General features: G+C 44.9%; 1 long non-coding RNA gene across 1 annotated transcript in view; it reads right to left on the reverse strand.

The window, feature by feature from the left end:
* Positions 1-1,624: 1,624 nt before the first annotated feature.
* Positions 1,625-24,983, reverse strand: part of LOC307193358 — a 31,237-nt gene continuing 7,878 nt past the window's right edge. The window contains exons 2-3 of the long non-coding RNA XR_013830309.1: positions 21,577-21,825; positions 1,625-12,022 (exon numbers count right to left, since the gene is read on the reverse strand). This is a non-coding gene — a long non-coding RNA (uncharacterized lncRNA). The remainder of the gene's footprint in view (positions 12,023-21,576; positions 21,826-24,983) is intronic.

The following is a 24,983-nucleotide window of genomic DNA, read 5'->3' on the forward strand; positions in this document are numbered from 1 at the left end:
ATCTATAAAAAGGCTATTGTAAGAACTAGGTTTATATAGATAAACTGCACAGCACGGTGGCTGGCTCAGGCAATTCTCAGTGAGAGACAGCTGCTCACTTCCCTGTACTGTGGAGACACCTGCATGTGGCTGTTGGGAGAATTCTCCACAGCCTTCCACCTGTTCCTTTCCCTACTGTTATGAAAAAGTGGCCACTGCTCAAGGCAGTAGAGTGGGGTGGTCTTTAATCAATCATCTTTACCCTAAATCAGGATTTTTACCAATCAAAAAATTTGGTTTTACATGTTTCCTGGCCCAAGGACAATAAGAATATACACATACATAATCAAAATAAACAAGGTGTTATCCTTACGAGTAGCATTTAAACAGAAAACATCACAGTTTTGGACAATGAAGGCAGGGTGCTCACTTCAGGCCATAGCTGCCGAAGTTTACACTACAACACATGTGCTCAGATCCAATTTACCACGTCCTGCTGGGTGGCCAAGGGCAGAAAGCAGTTGGAAGCTGAGAACATACTCATGTCTTCTCTGCAAAGGTGAGTGGGTCACTGCCTTCAAAAGGACTGAGCTGGGCTGCATTTAGCTGTTGACAACGTTAACAGCAGGAAGTAGGGCTAGGGCTTAGGGTCAGGGCAGATGCCACTGGAACTGGGGGAGTCCTTGGAGCACCAGGCTTGTTCACAGACTCCCCCCATCCCCTCCTCACCCATGACATGGGATGTCTCATAGCAGTGGGACGCTTGAGGTCAGATTCAGGCCTGGGTTATTGGTTGGAATTTCTGTGTTTCATTCTCATTTCTATTTGGTGACGATTTCATATCTGAATCATAACAGGCAGAAAATATTCAAAGATGCATTTTCTAAAGTCCATAGGATTCTTGTGCAAAGTCATTACAGAGTCAAACAACTGGGGACATCTCAATTCCTGCCAGGCAAAAACATTCTCTAATTTAACATTTAATAAGTGACACAGGGAACTGATGACCCCTGTAAGCCCACCAGCCCCTAGCACTAGGTCTTCATACAGTAAGCACTCACTCCATACCGGTTATTGAATAAAACTCTTGGCCAGAGGAAATAATGACCCATGATGTAGAGCCAACTGTACAATGAAAACTGAAACTCTCCAAAAGCATGAATTTACTCTTGTATTCTATTTCTTAGTCACCAAAGGTCTTTCTCCATTGGCTTACTCATTCATTTAGTCATTCAATAAATGTTTACTGAGCACCCACTATCCTTCAAGCACACCATTAAATCCTCAGGATAAAAAAGATGATCTTCTACATGCAGCCCAATGTTCATAGCAGCACTACTTACAATAATCAAGACATGGAAGCAACCTAAATGTCCATCAACAGATGAATGGATAAAGAAGATGTGGTGTATATATACAATGGAATATTACTCAGCCATAAAAAAGAATGAAATAATGCCATTTGCAGCAACATGGATGGACCTAGAGATTATCATACTAAGTGAAGTAAGTCAGAGAAAGACAAATATCATACGATTATCACTTACATGTGGACTCTAAAAAAAATGATACAAATGAAATTATTTCCAAAACAGAAAGAGACTCACAGACATAGAAAATAAACTTACAGTTACCAAAGGGGATAATGGCGGCAGGGGTCAGGGGGGGATAAATTAGGCGTTTGGGATTAACAGATACACACTACTATATATAAAAACAGATAAACAACAAAGACCTACTGTATAGCACAGGGAACTATATTCAATATCTTGTAATAACCTATAATGGAAAAGCATCTGAAAAAGAATATATGTGTGTGTATAACACACAACACACACACATATATGTATAACTGAATCACCCTGCTGTACACCTGAAACTAACAAAACGTTGTAAATTAACTATACTTCCATTTTTTAATGGTTTAAAAAATATTCATTGGGGGAAAAAAGATGATCTTCAATTAAATCATTATAGCTACTCTGTGAAAATGACGTGGCCTCAGAATGTAACGGCAGCCAGATCACCCACTGTGGACACCAATCCATAAAGCCCATCTGTCGAAAGCAGCAGGTGTGCTAGAAACTGTTTGGCTCTCAATTTTCCTCTGCACTGCACTGACACAGCATAAATGTCACTTGGTTTGCCCAAATTGAAAAACAGCTTAAAAGAGGGAGGGCGCGTTTATGAATTCATCATTCTTTGGGGTTATGAGTTTATTTCATGTCTGAGCTGATGACTCTCGAACCAAAAGCCTTCACTTGCAATATAGCAGTACTGTCCCAGATCAGTCTGTCATTAAGAAGAGTTGATCAGAGGAGTAAATGTGACAAAAACAGGGAACTTTCAGGTATACTATAAACGTCATTTAACCACAGTTTGCATGAAGAGAGCTACAAGGCCAGGGGTAACGCCAATTAGAAGAACAAATATGGAATTCCCTGGCAGTCTAATGGTTAAGACTCTGCGCTTCCGCCGCAAGGGGCATGGGTTCGATCCCTGGTCAGAGAACTAAGATGCCGCATGCCACGCAGCATGGTCAAGAAAAAAAAAGAAAAAAGAACAAATAATGCTTGCTGACTCATACAAATCATTTATCACTTTTACTTACCTTGAGTACTTTGTGCCATTCACTGTGCTAAACATTTTACCTACGTTATCTTCTATAATCTTCACAACTCTGTCATTACCTTTCACTTTATAACTGAGAAAACTAAGGTCTTTCCAGGGGGTTAGACACCTGCCCAAGGTCACAAAGTTAAGAAAAGATGAAGCTAAAAATCCAAACCCAAATGGTCTGATTCAGAGCCCCAGTTCTGAACCACACAGTTTCTGCAGTTCTGTCATAATCATAACTTCCCTTGAGTGTCACCACCAACCCACGGCAGTCAGAGAGCCTCTACTGCCATGGGGAATGACAACTCAGATCTCATGGGCACCGTGTTACAGGAGAACAGAGCACAGATACACCACCTCTGGCTGGCAGAGACTCTAGGAATCTGGAAAGACCATAGCTCCTACTTTGCAATGTTCTAAGATACTGCAACCGAGACTGAGCTCTGGTCACATGCTCTCTGTTCAACTGAATGCTTTGACTGGTGGCAGCAGCCTCTAGAGAAATGAAATACCAAGCACTAGTCTGAATGTGCCCTGGACCCTCCTGAAATCAGATTCAAAGGGCAGGAGCAGATATCCATGAAAACTGTATCAATAAATACATTTACCTCTTGACCAAATAACCCTACTTTTAGAAATGTGTCCTGATATTCCTGCACTCATGGAAAGATTATTCTTTGCTGCACTGTCTGCAACAACAAGAGTGGAAACAACTCAAGCATCCTTCAAGAAGGTACAGGTTAAATTAATTATGGTAAAGCCCTTTAATGGAATACTGCATAACTGTGAAAAAAAAATGAAGAAGCCGTGTACTGCTATGTACTGATATGGAAAGGTGTCTAAGATTTATTGTTAAACAAAGAATGTAAAATGAGGCACGTCTGTGTATATATGCTTACACTTACCTATTAAATATATTTATTTATGTAAACATAGATAAAATTTACATTTACATAAACTCTAGAAGAATACACAAGAAACTAATAAAAATGGTGACCCGCTGGTGTGTTAGGGGAGGCATAGAATATAGGATAGATAGGGCAAGGTTGACAGTGACCACTATATATCTTTTCATAACATTCTGCTTTTTGGACCATGCGACTGGATTACCTATTCAAAAAGGATGACCGTCTTGAACCCAGCTAAAGATTATCTGGATGATTTTGGGAATTCAGCTGCAGAGTCTGATCATGAACAAGTGTGTACCGGAATATATGTACACAGATTTGGGGACCACCTTCTCTTCCCTGCCACTCCACTGGCTCAGACTGGGAGTATTCTGTATTATTCAGAGCAGACCAAGCTGCTGTGATAAAGAGCTCTACACATGTAATATTCTGACAGGGTGCAAGTTTGTCTTGCTCATGTACCCAGAAGGGCACTCAAGTCTGCAGGTTGCTCCCCTCCTCATGGTCATTCAGACAGTAGGAACTTTTCCACCGGCCTCATTCCCTCAGGCCTTGGCATCACATATATCCAATTGGCAGAAGGGGAACAAGTGTGGAGAGGGCGCACATGGTCCAGTAGCAACAAACATCACTTCTCACATTCTATTGGTGAGAACAAGTCACATGACTACACTCACGTACAAGGCAAGTTAGGAAATACTCTTTACCTGGGCAACCTCTTTCCAGCTCAATATCTCCTATGGAAGGGGGGAGTGGACAGTTACCCATCTCCAATGCCATCTCTTTCTCCATCACTGAAGGAATTCTGGGAGGGTTACTAGGTGTCATTCACCCAACAAACCTTTCCCAGGCACCCCTGTGTCAGTCCTGCCAATATAAAGGAGACTTTGATGTGGTTTGTGGTTTGTAGAGATGAAAAAGCTTATCTCCAGTTGGAATGATGAAGAGAGCCACAGGAACTAGTCAGAGACCCCACTTACCCTGAGCCTCCATGTATTGCAGGATAGAAATCAGTCACTGTCTTTCCCATCCCCCATCTCTGATTCTCTCACCAATGTTTCCTTGCTCCCCTCTGACTTTTTCTGTTTAGTTTGTCACCTACTTCATGGCAAGAGGACCCTTCAGTGACCTATTCTGTGTATTCTTCTTGATCCACCTGACTCCGGTTCCAGCCCTCATTTCCACTGGAGTAGCTTCTTTGCTCCCCAGGAGATCCCCCTCCTAGCCCTGTCTGCCCAGTGCCTTCACATATGCCTACAATTGTGTGTGCACACACACATGCACTGAGGCTGTGAGGCAGCTATTACTGTGCCCGGCCCCAAGGAAGCAGAAGCAAAATGGCACAGGGGACAACCCTACCCACAGCCTGTAGGAAGGAAGACAGAACACACTGACAGGTATCTGAGGGGCAACAATTAGGGATGGATTTTTAGCTGAAATACCTCTGCCAAGAACCTAAAGTGACATAGATGTGATCTAAGTCCATGGAATTCACCAGGTGGAAGCAACAGATGCAGACTGCAAACGCTGCTGCATTAAACCAGAGCAAACAAAAGTAAAATTTAACCAGACCATGCAACTCTAGGAGTTACTCACGTTTTCACCACCAAGGGCCCATTTAATTATTTCTATACATCACATGGGCTCATGTTTGCAAAGACTCTTCCTCCCAGAGAAACTACATTTATTAGAGAGTGATGTCTTCATTTCCCCTGTGTCTTATTAAGCAAAGACATATGCAACTACCAAGCGGGGTTTGTGATCACTCATTTGTTCATTCAACAAACATTTACTGAACCTTTGCCACATGCCAGGCACTAGGAATACAGTAGAGAATATAGCAGACAAGGTCCCTGCCTTCAGATTCTTACTGTGGGGCAGACGTTCATCAAATGACCATAAACAAGTAAGTACAAGTTAGAAAGGAGAATAAAGGAGGCCAGGAGAGAGCATGAGGTGAGCTTTGCATGAGGTACAGCTTCAGGGAAGGCATCTCGCCTAAGGGACACCCAAGCTGGGACCAGATTCTCAAGAGGTGTGACTGCCCTAAACTCAGTAATTCCCTCTAAAAGAGAAGAAAACACAACTTTAAAGGAAGCTGATACTGTCTACATGTCTGCTCTGTGAGAGATACAGGGCTGGGCCATTTCTTGGCACTGTTTCATCTCCTCCTCTGCCCAGTGCATCCGTGGTTGGTGACCTGCTCCCTAATTTTTACAGATTAAGAATCAAGGCTCCAAAAGGTTTAGTAGACTGACTGCATCTCGTGGGTAGTAAGAGGCAGATCAGGGAGTCCAACCTGGATCCAAAGCTCTAAGGAGGCAGTAAGGAGGGATGCTTGAGGGGACTCCACTCCAGTACTGGAAGGCAAGACATGAAGAGGCACCCACATGTGCTGTGAAGGAAGGGTGGATCCACCCAGGTGACACCTAGGTGCTTAAACCCCTAGAGGGGGCATGTCAACAGACCATAACCACACAGGCCCCTTGGACCGCCACATCTCCTTCCCAGGCTGTGCAAACGGGTCGCCCATGAGAGCAGCCCTGCCGTTAACAGAGAGTTGTCCTTTTGTACAGATTTCTATAAATGAACTCTGTAATTTGACAGAATTTGACCTCTCATGCTGAGTCCTTTGCAGCGTCCCATCATCATTCCTGGCAGGACTCCCAACCTCCCATAAAAAGGAACGTGTGACCTATTTTAAAATTCCTCCAGGGAAAGAGTCAGCATGTTGCCTTGGCAACCGATGCGGGCCATTCTAGGATTCCTGCTCGGTTCTTCCTTCGGTCTAACCTACTTCCGCCCTGATGTAATTCAAAGCCCACTCGTCCTGTGCTGGACTCCCAGGGGTGGAGGAGTGGACAGGATGATTCCCCATGGCCACACCCTCCCACCTCTCCCCTGCTCTGTGAGAGTTCTGGGGGACAGAGAAAGGGAAGGAGTGTGAAAAGGAGGGGAACTGGAGGACCACAGGAGGATCCTCTGACCCAGAAATGGAGTTTGTCAGAGTTTTGCTGACCCTGTCCCTCTGCCTTCCCCTCTACTGACCACTCTCACCCCCCGACCCAACAGCTTTAAGAAACCTGCCTCTCCACCAGCCACTCTGCCCTTCGTGAACTCCTGCAACCCTGACTGTCTACGTCTCCCTGCAGGGTTTACCCTGTGCCTGTAGCTTCACCTACACATGCATCCATCGCCCTTTCTCAAAACCAAAGTTCCTGGAGTCAAGAGCCCATGTCTGGTGTTTCTCTTCAGCCACCACATCCCAGCACTGTAATACACATTTCTACTGACTTCAAAGAGAGTTCCAAGACTTCTTTCCCCTGCTCTGGGTTGCTGAGCACACGCCCCAACTCCCCTTCACCCACTGTCGCTGTGGAGGAGAAATACCTGCACCAATAGGTATCAAGACCTTAATGGGACCCCCACAAGGCAAAGTCCTCTGTCCTGCTTCTACTTGGAAGGCGGGAAGCAGATCTTTGGTGGAAGGAGTAAAGGACTGGCACAATTACTTTCCAGGATTATTTCGGCTGCCAATGATAAAAGCCCAATTCAAACTGGCTAAAGCAAAAACAAAGGAGGAGAGAAGAAACCTGTGGACTCACTTCACTGAAAAGGCCAGATCCAATGGCCCCAACAACGTGGTCTCCATCTCTTAACTTCATCCTCTATTTTGGCGGCACTCTCAGTGGGTCTTCCCCATGTGGTAACAATGAAGACCACCAGCAGAACAGGTATCTACGCTCCCAGGCTTGTGACTCCAGCAGAAAGAAAATACCACCTTGCCCAGAGTTTCAACCAAGTCCCAGGATGGATGCTTCCAGGGTCATGTGCCAGCCCTGAACCAGCCCCCCAGGCCTGGCCTGAGTCTTGTGTCTGCTCCCTGCAGCTGGGTGGAGTCACTCTCACAAACCTTGTGGCCTTGAGTAGGGGAGCAGTGGCATCCCAAAGCAAAATCAAAGTGCTGTTAGCAGCAGAAGGGTACAGGGAGGCTGGCTGACAAGCGTAACAGATGTCCACTGCCATCTGCATATTCTTTTCTCTTCTTTTGTCGTGTTCAGAATAGTAACACATGGAGTTGAAGTATCTACCCCTTAAGTAACATCTTTAGTTCTGAAGGACTGGGCAGAGCCAGAGAAGAAAAGAGTTGAGGAAAAAAAAATAAAAAAGTGAGTCACCTAAAATTGGCATTGACACTAAGTTTACAGAGAGAGGACTGAATGGAGGTATTTTTTCATTTTCTCATTGAAATCCCCAGCTGTTCCACCTTGAGGCCTTTCTCACTGGCTGTTCATTGCCAGCCAGACTTCGCAGACATCAGAACATTTTTCTTAATTATATGTCTGTATTTAAAAAAAAAAAAAACAGTGGTGCTCATCACTCTGCCTGCACATGGGAACCTGGACGAGCCCGCTGACACAAAGCAGTTTCTAAGCAACTTGCGGAGCTGGTGCCTAATGCAACAGCCGCAAGAGCTGGAGGAAAAACAAAATAAAGTCCATGGAAACTCAAAGTGGAACCAATTGTGATTGGTTCATCAAGGCTGCACAGGGTCCTATGGGAGGTTAATTCCATCTCAGGCTGATGGGAAGGGCCTTGTTTCCGGAGGCCCGGGACCTCTCTGGTGTGGGATACTTGATAAGAGGTTTCTGGAAGATTCCAATAAGCACTCTGTCCCAGGGACACCTGCCGCTGATAACGTGTGATAACAGAAATGCTGATGTTCAGAACTATGAGAGGCTCCAAGCATTGCCAGCAACTCCAGGGAAGACGGCGAGGTGAGGAGGAGGGGCAGGCCGAGGTTTCCTTGTGCCTCCGCTGCCCTTATCCCAGTGTGGCCTTAGTGCCCCAGAGAGGGGATAGGCATCCTGACCGAGAGGAGTAAAGATTCCCATCTATAGGACTGACCTTACAGTGTACAAAGAGAGTGGATAATTACAAGCAAAGTGGTGTCTCAAAAAAGTGCATGGGCTTTCCCATCAATGACATTAACATTTGCAGCTGGTTACAGGACTCACCATCTGTATGACTCCGGAAGAGTCATTTAACTCCTCTTTGCCTAAGTTTTCTTGCTTTTCTAGCAGGAATACTAACAGGATCGTCATGAGGATTAAACAAAGTAATGATAGCAAAGCTCCCTGTTCCTTGTAGGTGCTTAGCAGATACGTATTTGGTCCCTTTGGGACCTTCCAGGTATAGACCCCCTCCCTATGTCCTCCACCTCTTGTCTGTAGAAAAACTTTAGCCTCCTAGGCCTTCCCTGAGTTCCAAAGAGTAAATTTAATCAGAAGTGAGAACATGCAGAAAGAAAGGAAAACAGTCAAGCAAGACAAAATAATAATAGTTTAGGCATTAAACAAAGTCAGGGACCTTTAGTTCCTCCTCAAGGACTACAGGTAATATTCTGAGCCATGTCCTTTGAGCTGTTTTGCAGATACTGAAACCCCCATCAGGTGGAAGAAGTTAACTGTATGCTGACCACAAGCACATAGACCCCAGACTGGTTGGAAACAGAGGTTGATGATGTTGACTCCTGATTACCTCACCACTAACCAATCAGGAGAACATCCACGATCTGATCACACACACTGCAACCTCCCTCCCTCACCCTGTCTTTAAAAACCTTTCCCTGAAAGGCTTCAGGGAGTTTGGGTCTTTGGGACACTAGCTACCTGGACTCCTTGCTCAGTGCCCTGCAGTAAACACTGCACTTTCCTTCACCACAACCCGCTGTCAGTAGATGGGCTTTACTGCATGCAGGCAAGAGAACCCAACTTTGGTTTGGTAACAGTAGGTGCTTAGCAAATACCTATTTGTTCCCTTTCCCTCAAAATCTTCTCTTACCTGCTCTGATGTTTTTCTTTCCATCAATTAAATTCACGTATCCATTCTACAGTAGCACTTGAGGGCCTGTAGCACACCAGGCACCTGGGGCCGTACATACAGAAGCCACATGGGCCTACCTGGCCCTGGAGGTGCTCACAGCAGCTGGAGCAGCCCAGAGACCAGACAAGGTGGGCAGACAATCACAAGTTGACGAGGTGAGTGCCAGACAGGCCAGTGCAGCAGGGAGCACTGCCGGGCAGGTGGGCAAGGGGTGAATGGGGGCCACAGATGCATCCAGTTTGAAACCTGCAGGACTAGGGGGCAGGTGTGAGCCACTAGCCTAGAGAGCTGGATCACCCAGGACCCTGTGAGCCTTGCTAAAGGGTTGGTGTTTCATCTTAAGTATAGGAAAGTGAATGGATCAGATTTTCATTTTAGAAAGGTCACTCTGGCTGTTGGGAGGAAAACGGGTTGGAGGAATGGGGTGGGTCAGATTGGACACAAGGCTACAGGAGAAATGGCTGGAGCAGAAGATTTCAGTGCCCTGCCCACACCCCTCACCCCAACCACCTGGAGTACCCACTGGCCTGTCTCTCTGCTGCCAACGCTGGCATCTCTTTGCCAGAGGGCCTTCCCTTGCCCCTGTTTTGCCGCTACTTTGCAAACTCCACAGCAGGTCAAAAGCGATGACTGGCTGGAGTTAGGGTATAAACACCTCTGCTTTCTCACCCCTTGGGTGGGATAGCTCTGAGACATGGGTCTACTGTGGCTTCCCAAGCCTCTCCCATGGGGTTAAAAGCCAGTTGCCCAAAGCAGTAGCTAGAGTGCCATGCATTCTACATTGGCTTCCTCTCCTTCTTTGACTCACTTTCCCTTCTGCCCATTTCACTTTCCAAATGAATAGCTTATACAGGAATCCTTGTCTCAGAGTCAGCTGGAGAAACCCAAACCAAGGTTACCAATAGCGACACCTTTCCTAGAAGTGGTTTTGATGTTGGGGAAGAGAAAAAAGGCACTGGAGTTCATAGGAGAACAGGCTCAGGGGATAAAGTTTGCCTGTACCTCCCGTTTCACTCCATTCTGCTCCAGTAACATGAAGGACTAAGTGGGAATTGAGAGACATCTCAGACACCATACATGTCACCATTTAGCTCTACATGGAATCCCAGAGCCCTGGGACTGTGTGGAGGATCTTTGGGCCTTCCTTAAGCATCCTTTGGCATTCTCCTTCAGCTGAGGTAGCAGAAGAATACTTAATGCCTACACTACCAACACCCAAGACTCTGCTGTGGAACCATTTGCAGAGGCAGAAACCAAGTCCTGGAAGGAATTCAGCATCGCAAAAAAAAAAAAGAAAAAGAAAAGAAAAGAAAACCCAAAGCTCCAAGCTCCAGCATTTGGCAATCATTCATTTGCTAGTAAGAAATTCAGTAAATATTTATTAAGCGCTTCTTGTGTGCCAGGACTCATGGTAGGTCCTATGGATGTGACCTCGAACAAAGAGAGAGTTTCCTTTGTTCTCCTCATGACCAGATGTATTGGCAATGGTTACTTTCCTGGCTGAGCTCTCTGAGTTATGTGCTCAGTTGAGGGCAGATTCCCTCTACCTCTCAACATGAACCTCATCTATTTCAACAACTCAAAGCAACGGAAAAAGACCAACAACCCAATAGCATATAAAAATGGGCAAATGACAAAGACAGTTCACCAAAAGAAAACCAACAACTCAAACATACGGAAAGATTCACAGTGTGCTCCTAATAGAGGAGTTATCAGCTCATGAAAGACCAAAACACTGATTATCATATTGTGTTGGAGAGGGTGTAGAAAAATAGGCACTTTCATATACTGCTGATAGAAGCATAAAGTGTAAAATTTCTATAAAGGAAATTTGGAAACCTTCAATAATACAAATGATTCCAATTCTGGTCATTTTTCTTTAACGTAAACTCCCATTTTTGTGAGCAATGGCATATATATAAGGATGGGGTCATTGCAGCATTTAGCCTGCAAACAAGCTAAATGGTAACCAACTTGGAGGTGGTTAAGTTAATTATAATATGTCCATCAATGTAATAGTACACAGTTGGGGGGAAAAAGAAGCTGTTTATGTACTATAAGGAAAGTTCTCCATTAGTGTTAATTTTTGTTTAAGTAAGGAAACAACAGTATGTAAAATATGCTACCATTTGCAAAATACATATATATATGTATATATATATGTATTATACGTTTGGAATATATATATTCACTTATTTGCACATGCACAAAATATCTCTGAAGGAAACAAAGGAAATATCTAACATTGCCTTGAAAGAAAAGATTCAATGGCTAGAGGATAGATGAGGAGATTTTTTTTCGTTCCAAATCTTATTATATCTTTTTAATTTTGAAGCATGTGAATCATCTAATTTTTAAATGTATTTACAATAAATAATAAATAAATTGAATCTCTTGGAAATAAACTCCCTCAGAGCCCTAAGGCATTAATTGTGCCTTGTCTCTAACTAGGTATTAGTCAGGGTAATCAATGCCAGCTGCTGTAACAAACAATTCCAAATCTCAGTAGCTTCAAACACCATAAATAACTTACCTCAAAGATGGATACAGTTGAGGTACCCTGTTCAAAGCAGCCTGATTCCATCTCGAAGCTCCACCATCATGGTCTCTGATGTCACTCTGGTTTCATCCAGCTGGCAAATGAAGTAAAGAAAGAGTCTGAGTAATGTATACTGAACACTCAATCACTCCAGCTCAGAAATGACACTCATTACTTCTGCTCACATGACATTTGGAAGTAGGCTTGGAGATTTAGTATTCCTATATGGCCAGGAAGAAGATGAAATAGTTTACAGAGCACAAAGCATTCTCTGCCATAAAGGGTCATACTGAGCCTCCAAGGCAACTGCACTAAGATTCTGGAGATTCTGTTGGTCACTTTCTTGATCAACTCTTTATATCTGTTAACTTAAAAAAAAGAAAAGACTTTTTCTTTTAGAGCGGTTATAGATTTACAGCAAAACTGAGAGGAAGGTACAGTGATATCCCATATACTCCCTGCCCCCACACATGCATAAACCAAAGTGATGGGTTTGTTACAACTGATGAACCTACAACACAAATCATAATCACCCGAAGTGCGTATTTTACATTAGGGTTTACTCCTGGCTTTGTACATTCTATGGGTTTTATCTGTTAACTTTTGCTATGTTAACGAATCATCCAAAATGTAGTGACTTAAAATGACAACAATTTATTTAGCTCATGATGCTTTGTTTTGACCATCTGAACTGGGCTCAGATGGACGGTTCTTCTGGTCTCAACTCACTCATGCCTCTGCCGACAGGTGCCAGGTCAGCTGGGAACTAACTGACCAAGGACGGCATCAGCTAAGCTGGCTTGTCTCTATTCAACATGATCTCCATTCTCTAACCTGAGTTGTCACATGATGGCTGATCATACTCAAAACAGGCACCATGTCAGTGCCACCACATTCCATTGGTCAAATTAAATTACAGAGCCATCTCAGACTCAGAGCATAAGGAAATAAACTCCACATCCTGATGAAAGGAATTGCCAAGTCACACTGTAAATATGGGGAGGGGAGTAACCATGGCCATGTTTGCCATATACCATAGTTCTCCTCAAAGACCTCTGAGAAAAAAGCAATTGGTTCACATCCATACCAAGGCCTTGCTGGGAATAGTTCTCGCTGAAGTTGCTGACCAAGGACAGTCTTCTGCAAGAAAAGGCTGTGGAACGGCCGTTACACAATCCCTGACATCCAAACCTATACAGGTATCTATACCTCTAAACCATAGGTGCTAAAGCAAACCAAGGAGAGATAAGACACAGGATAATTTATGAAGAAATTTGCTAATAATACAAATCATTGACTCAGAGTTAGAACTGGCTTTAGAGATCATTTAATCTAGTGTTTTTTAAACCTGTGTGACATGAAACCAAGGGAGTTCCAAGAAGGTGATTCATGAGTTCACTGAGGGGAAAATCAAATAACAAATAGCCATGCAGAGGAACTCTGGGTCTCCGCACCCCTACTTCTACCAGGGTGTCCAGAATTTTTTTTATAATGAAGCCATTAGCCACCTTATTGCAAAGATCCCTCTACTCATTATACAAATGTTCCCCTAGAACTGCCCTGTGTTTATTTGGACTCATTCGATTTTTACTACCCAACATCTTTTGAGGAGCCAATATATGCTGAAGGCCTACTACACACAAAGCATTGTGTTAGAACCTTCAATATAGAGTCTCATTCTCTCTGCCATAAGCCTTGAGAGTCTTTCAAATGTCTTCTCTACATCTGCCTTCATTCTAGACAGATGCTTGTCAATTCACCTTCCAAGTAAAGCCTTTATCCCAAGCCACGTTTCCAGTCTTCCACACTGCCCCATTCAAGCGTTCTTTCCTGCTATAGTGAACATCAACCTGCTTTTTAAATCCAACCACCACCCAGTTTTATGCTGTCTCAGACAGCTCTAGCCCACTCAGGTCTCCAAGTGCTCTCTCAGTCTGAGTAGCAGGAGATCCTCAGTAGCCCCCCACACTCCCACTTTCCACCTACAGCCATGGCTCTCCTTTGATAACACCTGCTCCAAGCCAACCTGGTATTAAAATCATATACCAAGCCAGGAATCATTTCTCCATTTCTCTTCAAGCCTGGTCCTCATATGACATCATCTCATTTCTGCAAACTCCATTGCTACATGATAAATAATAAAAAGATTAACAGGAAATGACTGAAATCTTTATTTTGAAATAAGAATCTCACATTGCAACATGAGGTCAGTTGCTATTTACTCCTTTTACTCCTTCTCTCTCTCCTGTTGGTGAGAGCGCCACCAACGACCTACTATCTCCCTAAATTTCCAGCTCCCAGGCCAGCTCTTTGGAAGTGCTGGTGAACAAGGATGCTAAGAGTTAATGGGAATGTCCCCATCCCAAGAGAATTCTGGGACTGCCTGGCTAATTCTATCTGTTGAGGCTCCATAAATGTCAGAAGTTAGTGGGGTAGTGTGTCTAGCTGGTAATTGCAATGGGATTTCCTGTGTGCATTAATAATATCTACCTCCTAAATGGTGCAACCACTACAGAAAACAGTATGGGAGTGTTACCAAATGCAAGTCCGTGTGCCCGACACACAGTGAGACCAAACAATACTGAAAAGTCAGAGTCTAGAGCAGAGAAAGGTTTATTGCATGCAAGGAGATGGGTGGCTCACGCATTAAGAACCCCGAACTCCCTGAAGCCTTTCAGCAAAGCCCTTTTATAGAAAAAGTGAGGGAGGGGCATGGTTAGTTGTTGGAAACTTCTTAGTGTGGGACCCTTTGTTCTTGCAGCTGTCCGCGTAAGTCAGGTCACAGTCAGGTCACAATGTTCCTATAAACCTCCATCAAAACAAAGGTTATTCCCTGTTCTGCAACATTTATTTATTCATTCATTCATTCATCCATTCATTCATTCATGGTTGCATTGGGTCTTCATTGCTGCCTGCAGTCTTTCTCTAGTTGAGGCGAGTGGGGGCTACTCTTTGTTGTGGTGCACGGGCTTCTCATTGTGGTGGCTTCTCTTGTTGCAGAGCACGGGCTCTAGGCGCATGGGCTTCAGTAGTTGTGGCACGTGGGCTCAGTAGCTGCGGCTCGCAGGCTCAGTAGTTGTGGCACACAGGCTTAGTTGCTCCGTGCATGTGGGATCTTCCCAGACCAGGGCTCGAACCCGTGTCCCCTGCCCCCTGCACTGGCAGGCGGGTTCTTAACCACTGTGCCACCAGGGAAGTCCTGCAACTTTTTATCTAAAGGTGTAATACTCTTAAAAGTCATGGCCTTGAGAATTATACAAGAAATGGAAGGGGAGGCATTGAGTTCTTTCTCCATGCCTCCTTTCAGCTTTTAACACTTAACAAATGCATAAGCAAAGTGACATCATTACCTCTCATTTAACTTGTTCAAGGTCCCAAGGCTCAACTTTCACCCTCCAAGGTCCAGGCCCTGGCTAAAAGGAGAGGGTCTCTACACAGGCCAGTCACCCTGCCCGGAAGCACTCATCCAACATCCAATCTGGGTCCTCCCGCCAGTGCCCAGGCCCAGCTGAGGAGGCAGATCTCAGCTGGCAGCGCCCTCAGGGCCAGGTCCCCAGACCCTGCCCAGCCGTCACCACTGAGGGAGCCAGGTACCCAGGACCCAGCCGCCTCTCAGGCTCCTCAGTCCAGGCAAATGGGCCACAGCAACGCTGACCACTGGTGGAGCAGAACTGCTAAGGGCCGTGTGTTAACGGCCAGGCGTTAACGACCCTGCACCCACCCCACCCCTATTACAGAAGTTCCTCAAAACAATTAGAAATAGAACTACCATATATGATCCAGCGATCCCACTTCCGTGTATTTATCCAAGAGAATTGAAATCAGGATCTCAAAAAGATATCTGCGCTCCTATGTTCATTGTAGCCCTATTCACAACGGCCAAAAGGTGGAAACAACCTAAGTGTCCATCAGTGGATGAATGGATAAAGAAAATGTGGTATATACATACAATGGAACTTTATTCAATCATAAAAAAAGGACGAAAATCTTGTCATATGATACAACATGAATGCACCAAGGACATTATGCCAGATAAAAATAATCCAGTCACAGAAGGACAAATACTGCATGAATCCAATTATATGAGGTATCTAAAGTAGTCAGACTTATAGAAACACAAAGTAGAATGGTGGTTGACGAGGCTGTGGGGAGAGGGACAGAGTGGACTGCTGTTCAATGGGTATAGAGTGAAAAAGTTCTAGAGACCTTCTGTACAACACTGGACCTATAGTTAGCAATATTATACTGTACACTTAAAACTCTGTGAAGAGGGTATATCTCATGTTATATGGCTTTTACCACAATAAAAAATGATAATGATAATATCTATCACTTACCTTTCTACTGGTGGGTGATAGGGAAAATTAATGTGAAAATGGTTGGAATAGGTACAGAGCTATACAAATGTAAGAGATTATTACTATGATTATTACGGTACCCCACCTTCTTTTTTCTTTCTATTTCAGCATGCAAGATTATTCTCTAATTAAGTCTAAATTAGTGGGGGTGGGAGGAAGGCTATGTTTTACATCAGGTCCTCCAGGAGTCCTCTGGTGCCAAAGACCAGACAAAGCGGCAGCACAAATGAGCCCAGGCAGGCAAAACTCCTTAACCACAGACAGAGAGGAGCTTATAGTGTAAAGCTGAGAAAACACTGCCTTATGGAACTTTCCTCAGCTCATGTGTATATCCAAAGGCAGAGCTATGCTCTCCAGCTAGGAAAGCAAAGATATTTTTTCACACCCTGGCCAGAAATGTTTCAAAGTCCTGGGAAATCAGAGATGGGAGCATACAAATAAAACGCCATTGCATCCCCAGCTTAAAAGGAAAAAAAATACCAATTCATCTCCAGAAGCTAGCACAGTGCCCAGAACACAGTATTCATCAGCCTAAGTACACAGAAAATATTGGATGGGTGGAGGATGGATGGAAGGAAGGAAGAAGGGGAACAGGAATGAACGAACAAGCAAAAAATGTTCCCAAGTTGGGCTTCTATCTTTAGGAAGAGATGTCTCTCCACCAAAATGAACATAAACTGCTATTTCAACAAGTACCAAGGCAGGCTTTGCTCATGAACAGCTTTTCATGACCCAATGTTCACCACAATGCTTCTGTAGGCTTAAAAAATAACTTCCTACAAAATTATAAAAATTATCCCCTCTTATCATACACCATGATCAAGGGGATTTATTCCAGAGATGCAAAGATGGTTCATATTCTGCAAATCAATCAGTGTGATACACCACATTAACAAAAGGAAAGATAAAAATCATACGATCATCTCAACAGATGCAGAAAAGGCACCTGACAAAATTCAACGTTCATTTATGATTAAAAACTCTCAATAGAGTGGTATAGAGGAAACATACATCAACATAATAAAGCCCATATATGACAAACCAACAGCTAACATCATACTGAATGTTGAAAAGCTGAAAGCTTTTCCTCTAACTTCAGGAACAAGACAAGGATGCCCACTCCCGCCACTCTTATTCAACATAGTACTGGAAGTCCTAACCACAGCAATTAGGCAAGAAAAGGAAATAAAAGGCATCCAAACTGGAAAAGAAGAAGTAAAACTGTCACTGCTTGCAGATAATATGATGCTACGTAGAGAAAACCTTAACAACAAGACCAAAAAACTTAGAACTAATAACTGAATTCAGCAAAGTTACAGGATGCAAAATCATACAGTATGTTCTCCTTTTTGTCTGGCTTCTTTAACTCAACATAATGTGTTTGAAGTTAGTCTGTTACTGTGAATAGCAGTAGCTCATTCCTTTGGGCACTGAGGAAGATATTCCAATGGCCAGATCACCTATGGAAAGGTGTTCAAAGTCACTAATCATTGAGGAAAGGAAAATCAAAACCACAGTGCAAGACCTCTACACACTCACTGGAATAGCTACAAGCAAAGGCTGACAACACCAGGGGTTGGTGAGGATATGTAGAAACTGGAACTCTTGGACACCTCTTGTAGGAGTGTAAACTGGTAAAATCACTGTGGAAGACCGTTTAGCTTTCTACTGAAACTGAAACATTCACCTCTTCCATGACCTGGCGATTCCACCCCTAGATATTTACTCAAGAAAAATGAAAACATAAATTCACAATAAGACCTGTACAAGAATGTCCATAGTAGCTCTATTTATAAAAGTCCCAAGTGGAAACAGCTGAAATGTCCATCAATAAGAGAATGGATAAATAAATTGTAGTATGTCCATAAAATGGGCATAAGTCTCTGGGGCTTCAGTTTATGGGAAGAATAATGTTTATGCCATACACAGAATTGTTAGTGGAATAATGTGGAAAGTGGCTTACAAACATAGGATTTTTGTTTCTGTTTTTGGTTTTTTTGTTACATAAATAAGAGAAAGACAAAGAAAAGTAGGTGAAAAAAGAAAAAAACCAATGTGCTGTTGCCTGCCAACTCCTAAGCCTACTTAAATTTCTCATCTCCCTGGATCCAGCTGCCATTTCTCTGACCTACTGCAAGCAGAAAGTAGTAGTCAGGAAATAAAACCATTTTTGCCAAAAACAAACAAACAAACAAGGTAACCATAAGGCTCTGTTGTAGAGCCTTAACCTTCAAGAAACAGCCAAATTTCCTGCACACGTTTAATCTGTTCAACTCAGAAATCTTGAAGTGCCTACTTCTGCATCCTTTCCATTATCTTTATTCCATTTTATTATTAAATGATTCATTTCCTATTCTGTTTTCATCACCAAACCACCTCAAAACTCTTTGGAAAGAAGCAGGAAGATAATCACATGCACTCATACAGACACACAGATGCGCACACACATGTACTCAAATACAGACACACACACATGTTGCCTTCTCTACCTATGTACACAGGGAAGTCTTCATATTTCTAAGCTGATGTACAATAAACATCATATCAAACAATGAGTCACTTGATAGCAAACATACCAGAACATATACACTTGAGTGAGGTTCCCCAAAGGGCAGAGCCTCTATTCTTATTCTGACGATGCCGTTCTTGCTCAAAACATTTTTGGATTTTTGCAAGTTACATAACATAGCTGAAGAACTGTGAAAATAGCAGAGCCTGTTGAGCCTAGAGGAGAAAACCTGCCCTTAAATATTCAAAGAGCCACTGTTCGAAAGAAGAACTACATTTATTATCCCCAATTTACAGATGAGGAAACCGAGGTTACATCACTTGTCCAAGGTCACTTGCCAATAAGGGGTGATGGCTCAAGTCTGCCCCTGATCTGCTTTACCACTGCCCCCCTTAGAACAGAATGGAACAGACTAATGATGAAGAATGATAAAGCATCCCAGGTGCCTCCACTCTCCGGTGGAAGAACACTGGGGTACAGTGGGTGCTTCAAGGGGCAAATGCTCAATCAAGCCCCGGGGCTTGGGCTGGGGGAGTAGTAGGTATCAGGAAGAACCTCGTGGAAGAGCTGCTATTCACAGGAAGGGACTTTAAAAAGGTGATTCAGCTCTTTGCAGACTGATGGGTTTTTATTTTCTCACCTTTTTCCAAGGTCAGTTCAGAAAAAGCCAGGAGGGACTTGTAACATCCCATTCCTCAGTCACTATGAATACTCGTCTGGTCCTCAAAGGGCATTTGACCCCTCTCGTGGGATCTTGAGACAGCCTTGGAAAATGGGACCACTATGCAGATTTAAGCGGGCTCCCAATGCCTTCTCCAATCTGCCTCCCAGACTCCAGATACCCATCCTCAGATCTCCCTTAGCAGTCAGGTGATGGTCCGAGAAGTGTACGTGCGTGTGTGCATGTGTGCATGCGTGTGCTTGTGTGTGTCGGGCACGAGGTGGGGAGGGGGGCCAAGGCCTGGGGGCCGTCTCTCCCCCAGCCTCAGAGCATCCAGCTGCTGCACACATGAAGCTGAAGCTGCCTGGCCCTTTGATCGGGACCCCATGCTGTGCCTTGTTCAGGGAATTTTTAAATTCTCTTTCATTTTATTGCACGGCTTCCCTCCCCACCTCCCATCCCCGAGCCAGGTCTCAGGATTATTGGGTCCTTTTTTCATTGATTTGTTTTTCTGACCTTTGTAGTAGATACAGAAATATACGGATGAAAGAAGAAAGGAAGGAAGAAAGACAAGGGGAGGGGGCCCGGGCAGCCTCCAGAAGGGAGGGCGCGTGGCGAGGGCCTTGTGTCTGGCCACATTTCACAGAAAAGAGTTAAGCAGGGTGGCAGCTGCCTGGTGCCCAGGAAGGGGAAGCCCCTGGCTCATGGGGGCAGCCACTGAAGACCAGGCAAGGCCACCACCTCATGTCCCCCATAAGCACCAGAGACTGACACCGGACCTCTGTTTCTCTATATGCTTTGCTTTCTGTTGAAAAGGCTCCTGAATCAGCTCCATGAATACCCACTCCACGTGAGACTCTGCACTTGGTGCAGGAACGCACACGTTCTTTCCTTTCCCTCCCTCTGTGAGCCCCGTTTTTGTATTAAACCCAGGTCCTCAGGCCAACCACATTGCTGTATGTTCCGTCCTTGACACTGAGAAGGAGGAAAATGAATATCTGTGGAGTACCCACTGCTCAGCACTGAGAAGGGGGTTTTATGTGTATTACTGGGTGTTGGGCAAGACTTTTCCTCCAGAAACAGAAGCTAGGACCCACGGCGCAGCCACAAACTGGAAGGCCATGCTGGATATGAGAGTGTGATTCCTCCCCCCACCCCACCTCAAAGCCAAGCGAGAAGGCATCAAGAGTCAGCCGTAAGGATCTGGGATTCCTGCAAGATGGGGAGTCTGGCCCCTCACCCCCCAGGGATGTGCTGTGCCCACCTAAGCAGGGACACACCTAGAGAGGAGGCACATGGCAGAAAAGGAGCACCTGGAACAGCCCGATTAGTGAAGCTGATGCTGCAAGTCCCCCAGAGGTCAAGCTGACATCACAGACTGGACTGGACCTGTCTTTCCTGTACTCCACTCAACAGGGCTGCCCACCAGGCACAGGAAGGCAGGCAGCAGGAGGCTGTGGAACAGACTCCAAGGTGAAAGCCGAGTGGGGAGTGGGAGAGGTCAGTCTCCATCAGGGAATGACCACAGGGCCCTTCAGGACCTAAACATGCACCTCACAAGCAAGCCTCGCCTTTGGACTCATGTCACAGAGAGCATCGACAACCAGTCATCGGCAAAAGAAACACCAGCACCCATCCAAGGGACCACCCAAGAGGGGTCAATTATGGAAAGAGATGCTTGACTTCTCTTCCTTCTACCAGGGACATCCTGGAGGAACCAGACTCTGAAAAGGAAGTAGGGGCTCCAAGTTTGCCTGGGGGGAGGGAAGTAATAGAGATGAGATTTAAATTGACTTTGAGAGTTAGCAGGCCCTGGGAACCCCCCTACTCATATCTCCTCACCTCTACCTTTGAGTACACACAGGACTGGCTTCCAACTGCCAGGTCCTGCACCTCTTTGCCTGCAGGCTTTCTCTGGCCACTAAAGCCCTGTCTGCCCACAAATCCATGCAGGTGAATTAACACGCCCTCAAAGCAGCCCTCATCCACTGGCAGGTGGGTATCTCTCATTTGGGTAGAATAACTCAGTCACTTGTCCTACACTGTATTAGTTATCTGCTACTGCATAAGAATTTCCTCCCAAAACACAGCAGCTTGAGACAATAATAAATATTTATTACCTCACGATATTTGTTGATCAGGAATTCAGAAGATGCTTGATTGGGTGGTCTGGCTCCAGGTGACTCATGAGACTGTAGTCAAGATGTCAGCTGGGGCTGCAATTAGTCCAAGGCTTGACTGGGGCTGAATGATCTGCTTCTAAGTTGGCTCATCTGGCTATCGGCAGGAGGCCTCAGTTCATCACCACACACACTTGCCTGTGTGGCTTCTTGAGCGTCCTCACAATCTGTGACTGGCTTCCCCCAGGGCTGTAATCCAAGAGAGCCCAAAGTATAAACAGCAAAGTCTTTTATGACCTCGCTTCTAAAGTCAGATGCTGCGTTAATTATCTACGGCTGCATAACAAATTACCCCAAGACTTAGCAGCTTAAAAAAATGTATTAACTCACAGTTTCTATGGGTTAGGAATCTGGGCACAGCTTAGTGGGCAGCCTCTTGGTGCCTCTGACTCAGAGTCTCTCTCAAGGCTACAGCCAGGGCTGCAGTCATCTCAAGACTCAACTGGGGAAGGATCCCCTTCCAGGCTCACTTGTGAGGCTGCTGGCAGACCTTAGGGCCTCAGGGGCTGTTGGCTGGAGACAATACGGGGGCCTCTCCGTAAGGTAGCTCACAACACGGGGACTGGTTTGTCCTCAGAGCCAGTGAAGGAAAGAGCACGAGAACACAAGCAAGGCAAAAGCCAGAGTCTTTTTGTGACCTAATATTGGAAGTGAGATGCATCACCTTTGTTATTTTCTCTTGGTTAGGACGGAGTCACTTCTCGTTGGTTATAAGTGGCCCTACTCTAGGAAAGGGGATTACACAGGGCATGAACACCAGGAGGTAGAGATAACTGGGGCTATCTCAGATGCTGCCTGCCGTGGACAGCATCATTTCTTCCTGCCGTGTTCTACTGGACACACAGGCCACATGCATAGTTCAGTGTGGGAGGGAATTATACAAGGACATGAACACAGGAGGCCAGGATCACTGGGGGCCAACTTGAAGTGTGGCTCCCACAAAAACTGTCGCCAGGGCACCCCAAGTGAGATTAAGCACCTGTTGATAATACACTCTCGGACGTCTTCCTTCCTCTCCCTGGTCACCTGCCCACTCCCCTACTGGTCTATCCTGGCATCAGCTCCCAAATAAACCACTTGCACATGAATCCTTACCTTGAGGCCTACTTCTGAGGGAACCCAGGTTAAGACAAAGAGAGAAACTTTAAACTAGACTCATATAAAAGTGTACGTGTGTGTGTTAAGAACTGATGCAAAATTTCATTTTTACTGTGGGACACAGCAAACATTTTGAAAGCCACTTTAGTAAGCACTACAGGATTTCAGAGCATGAGTGGTTTCATTTAACCCTGATGAAATCCTGAAAGACTAGGCCTTAGAGAAGATTCAAAGCGGGTAGAGAGAAGGCAAAGAAATAAGAAAAGTCGGAAAGCACACTGTGTGTCCAGAAACGACGTGTGAAACTGGGCTATTACTTCTTGAGCTCATCTCCCACTTGTCTTTCGGAGTTACAACATTATGTCTACCTGCTCATCACCTTCCTTCAACACGGGCCTTGTGTCAAGGTGCCCATATTCTGCTTGGGCTCCAACCAAGACTCACGCGCAGCAAATCTTTCATACATTCATGAGGGAGAATTGCTCTGTAACCAAATTTGAAAGATGAAATGCAAAACACTTCAGAGCACGTGAGGGGAGTGGGAGAGGTTCCCAGGAGTAAACTAAGTCACTTGAAACAATTGTACATTTTCATACATTTTTCAGAACTCACTTTGAGACTGACTGTAGGTAGACAGGTATCAAATGACTCTTGACCTCTAAGTACCCAAAACATGCCCAGGAGAAATCAAGGCCTTCCAATGCACTCAGTCGTGGGTCTATCAAGTGCTGGCTAGAGGAGCTTAAATCCAAATTAATTACCCAGACATCTCCAGCTCAGAAGTTGGGCCACAGACAAACTCATCAGCATGCAATAGCAGCACCATTCCCACGGTGAGAAGAAAAGGAAGCAGGATAATGAGGACAGCAGATAAAAGGGAGGCCATGGAGGAGGATCTTAATTGTATCTTAATTGAGTCACACACTTTCTCCTTCAGGCAGATCCCAGCCCTCAAGTCAGAAAGACAGTAGCCTTTCTGCTAGGGTGCTTCCCGTGTCCCAGCCCTGTGTGATGTCCAAGGTCAATATACTGTGCCACTTGATTAGAAAACAAGTGAATCTGTTAACTGTTGCTGCAATAATGCTATACAGCAAACCACCTCAAGTCTTAGTAATAATCACTCATTTTTACTCATGTATCCGCAGGTCTGTGGGTCCCCAGGTCAGCTGGAGGTTGGCAGATCCAGGCTGGGCTGAGTGGTGCTGCCTCAAACTTTGGATATAGCCTGTCTTGGCCCTCTCTGAGGTATGGCTCATATCTACTGCACATGGGTTCATTCCAGGGCCCAGACTAAGAGGGATTCAGATAGCTAGAAGGTCTTCTCTGAGCATAAGAGAAAAATCAGACACATCTGAGACCTCTCAAGGCCTGGTACCCACTCATTTCTGCCAATACACCACCGGAAGTCACACAGCAGAGCCCGAAGTCAAGGGGTGGAAACTACACCCCACCCACAATGAGCCATGGCAAGGATGAGGATGTAGGGAAGGTAAAGGACGCAGAGCCAATAATCCCATCTGCCAAAGACAGGGTCTTGCCTCCAAACTGGAGTTCTGATCCATTTATTGTATTTCCGATAATTAGGCAGCATGAAGGTGAGCGTGGCACGCTCACACACCTGCCAACCACAAAGCCTGGAGGACAGTGGTGGGGGACACTACCCACTTCATTTGTACTGCGGGACTGGTCAGTGTAGACCATTGGCGCTCAGGAGACTGTACTGTCAGAATTGGTTATTACCGTTGTCCAGAGAGGTGCGGTGTTTCCTCTGACTTTGGAATGTGAGGGTAATTATGGGTTATGTGGTCATTCCCAGGGAAAGAAGAAGAAGGCCTTTCTTCAAAGACAGATGGCTACTCTACAATTATGAATGTTTTGTAACCATCTTGTTCCTTTTACATTGGCTTTAGACTATGTGGTTGGCTGGCAAGGCTATTTCTGGGAAGGAAAAGGCTTCACTTCTTTTCTGAAGGTAGGGTCAAAAAAAGAAAAAAAAACAAGCTTTTTGGCCTGGATTGACAACTATAGAAATCTACCCCCAGACCACGCAGCATAGCTTGGACTCAGTTGTGACAGAAGTGCTTTCTCAGAAACCATAACTCAAAAAGACTCATGTACCACAATGTGCATTGGAGCTCTATTTACAACAGCCAGTTGCTTACAACATGGAAGCAACCTACGCGTCCATCGACAGATGAATGGATAAGGAAGATGTGGCACATATATACAACGGAGTATTACTCAGACGT

Source organism: Stenella coeruleoalba, assembly GCF_951394435.1.
Source record: "Stenella coeruleoalba genome assembly, chromosome: 10".
Lineage (NCBI taxonomy): Eukaryota > Metazoa > Chordata > Mammalia > Artiodactyla > Delphinidae > Stenella > Stenella coeruleoalba.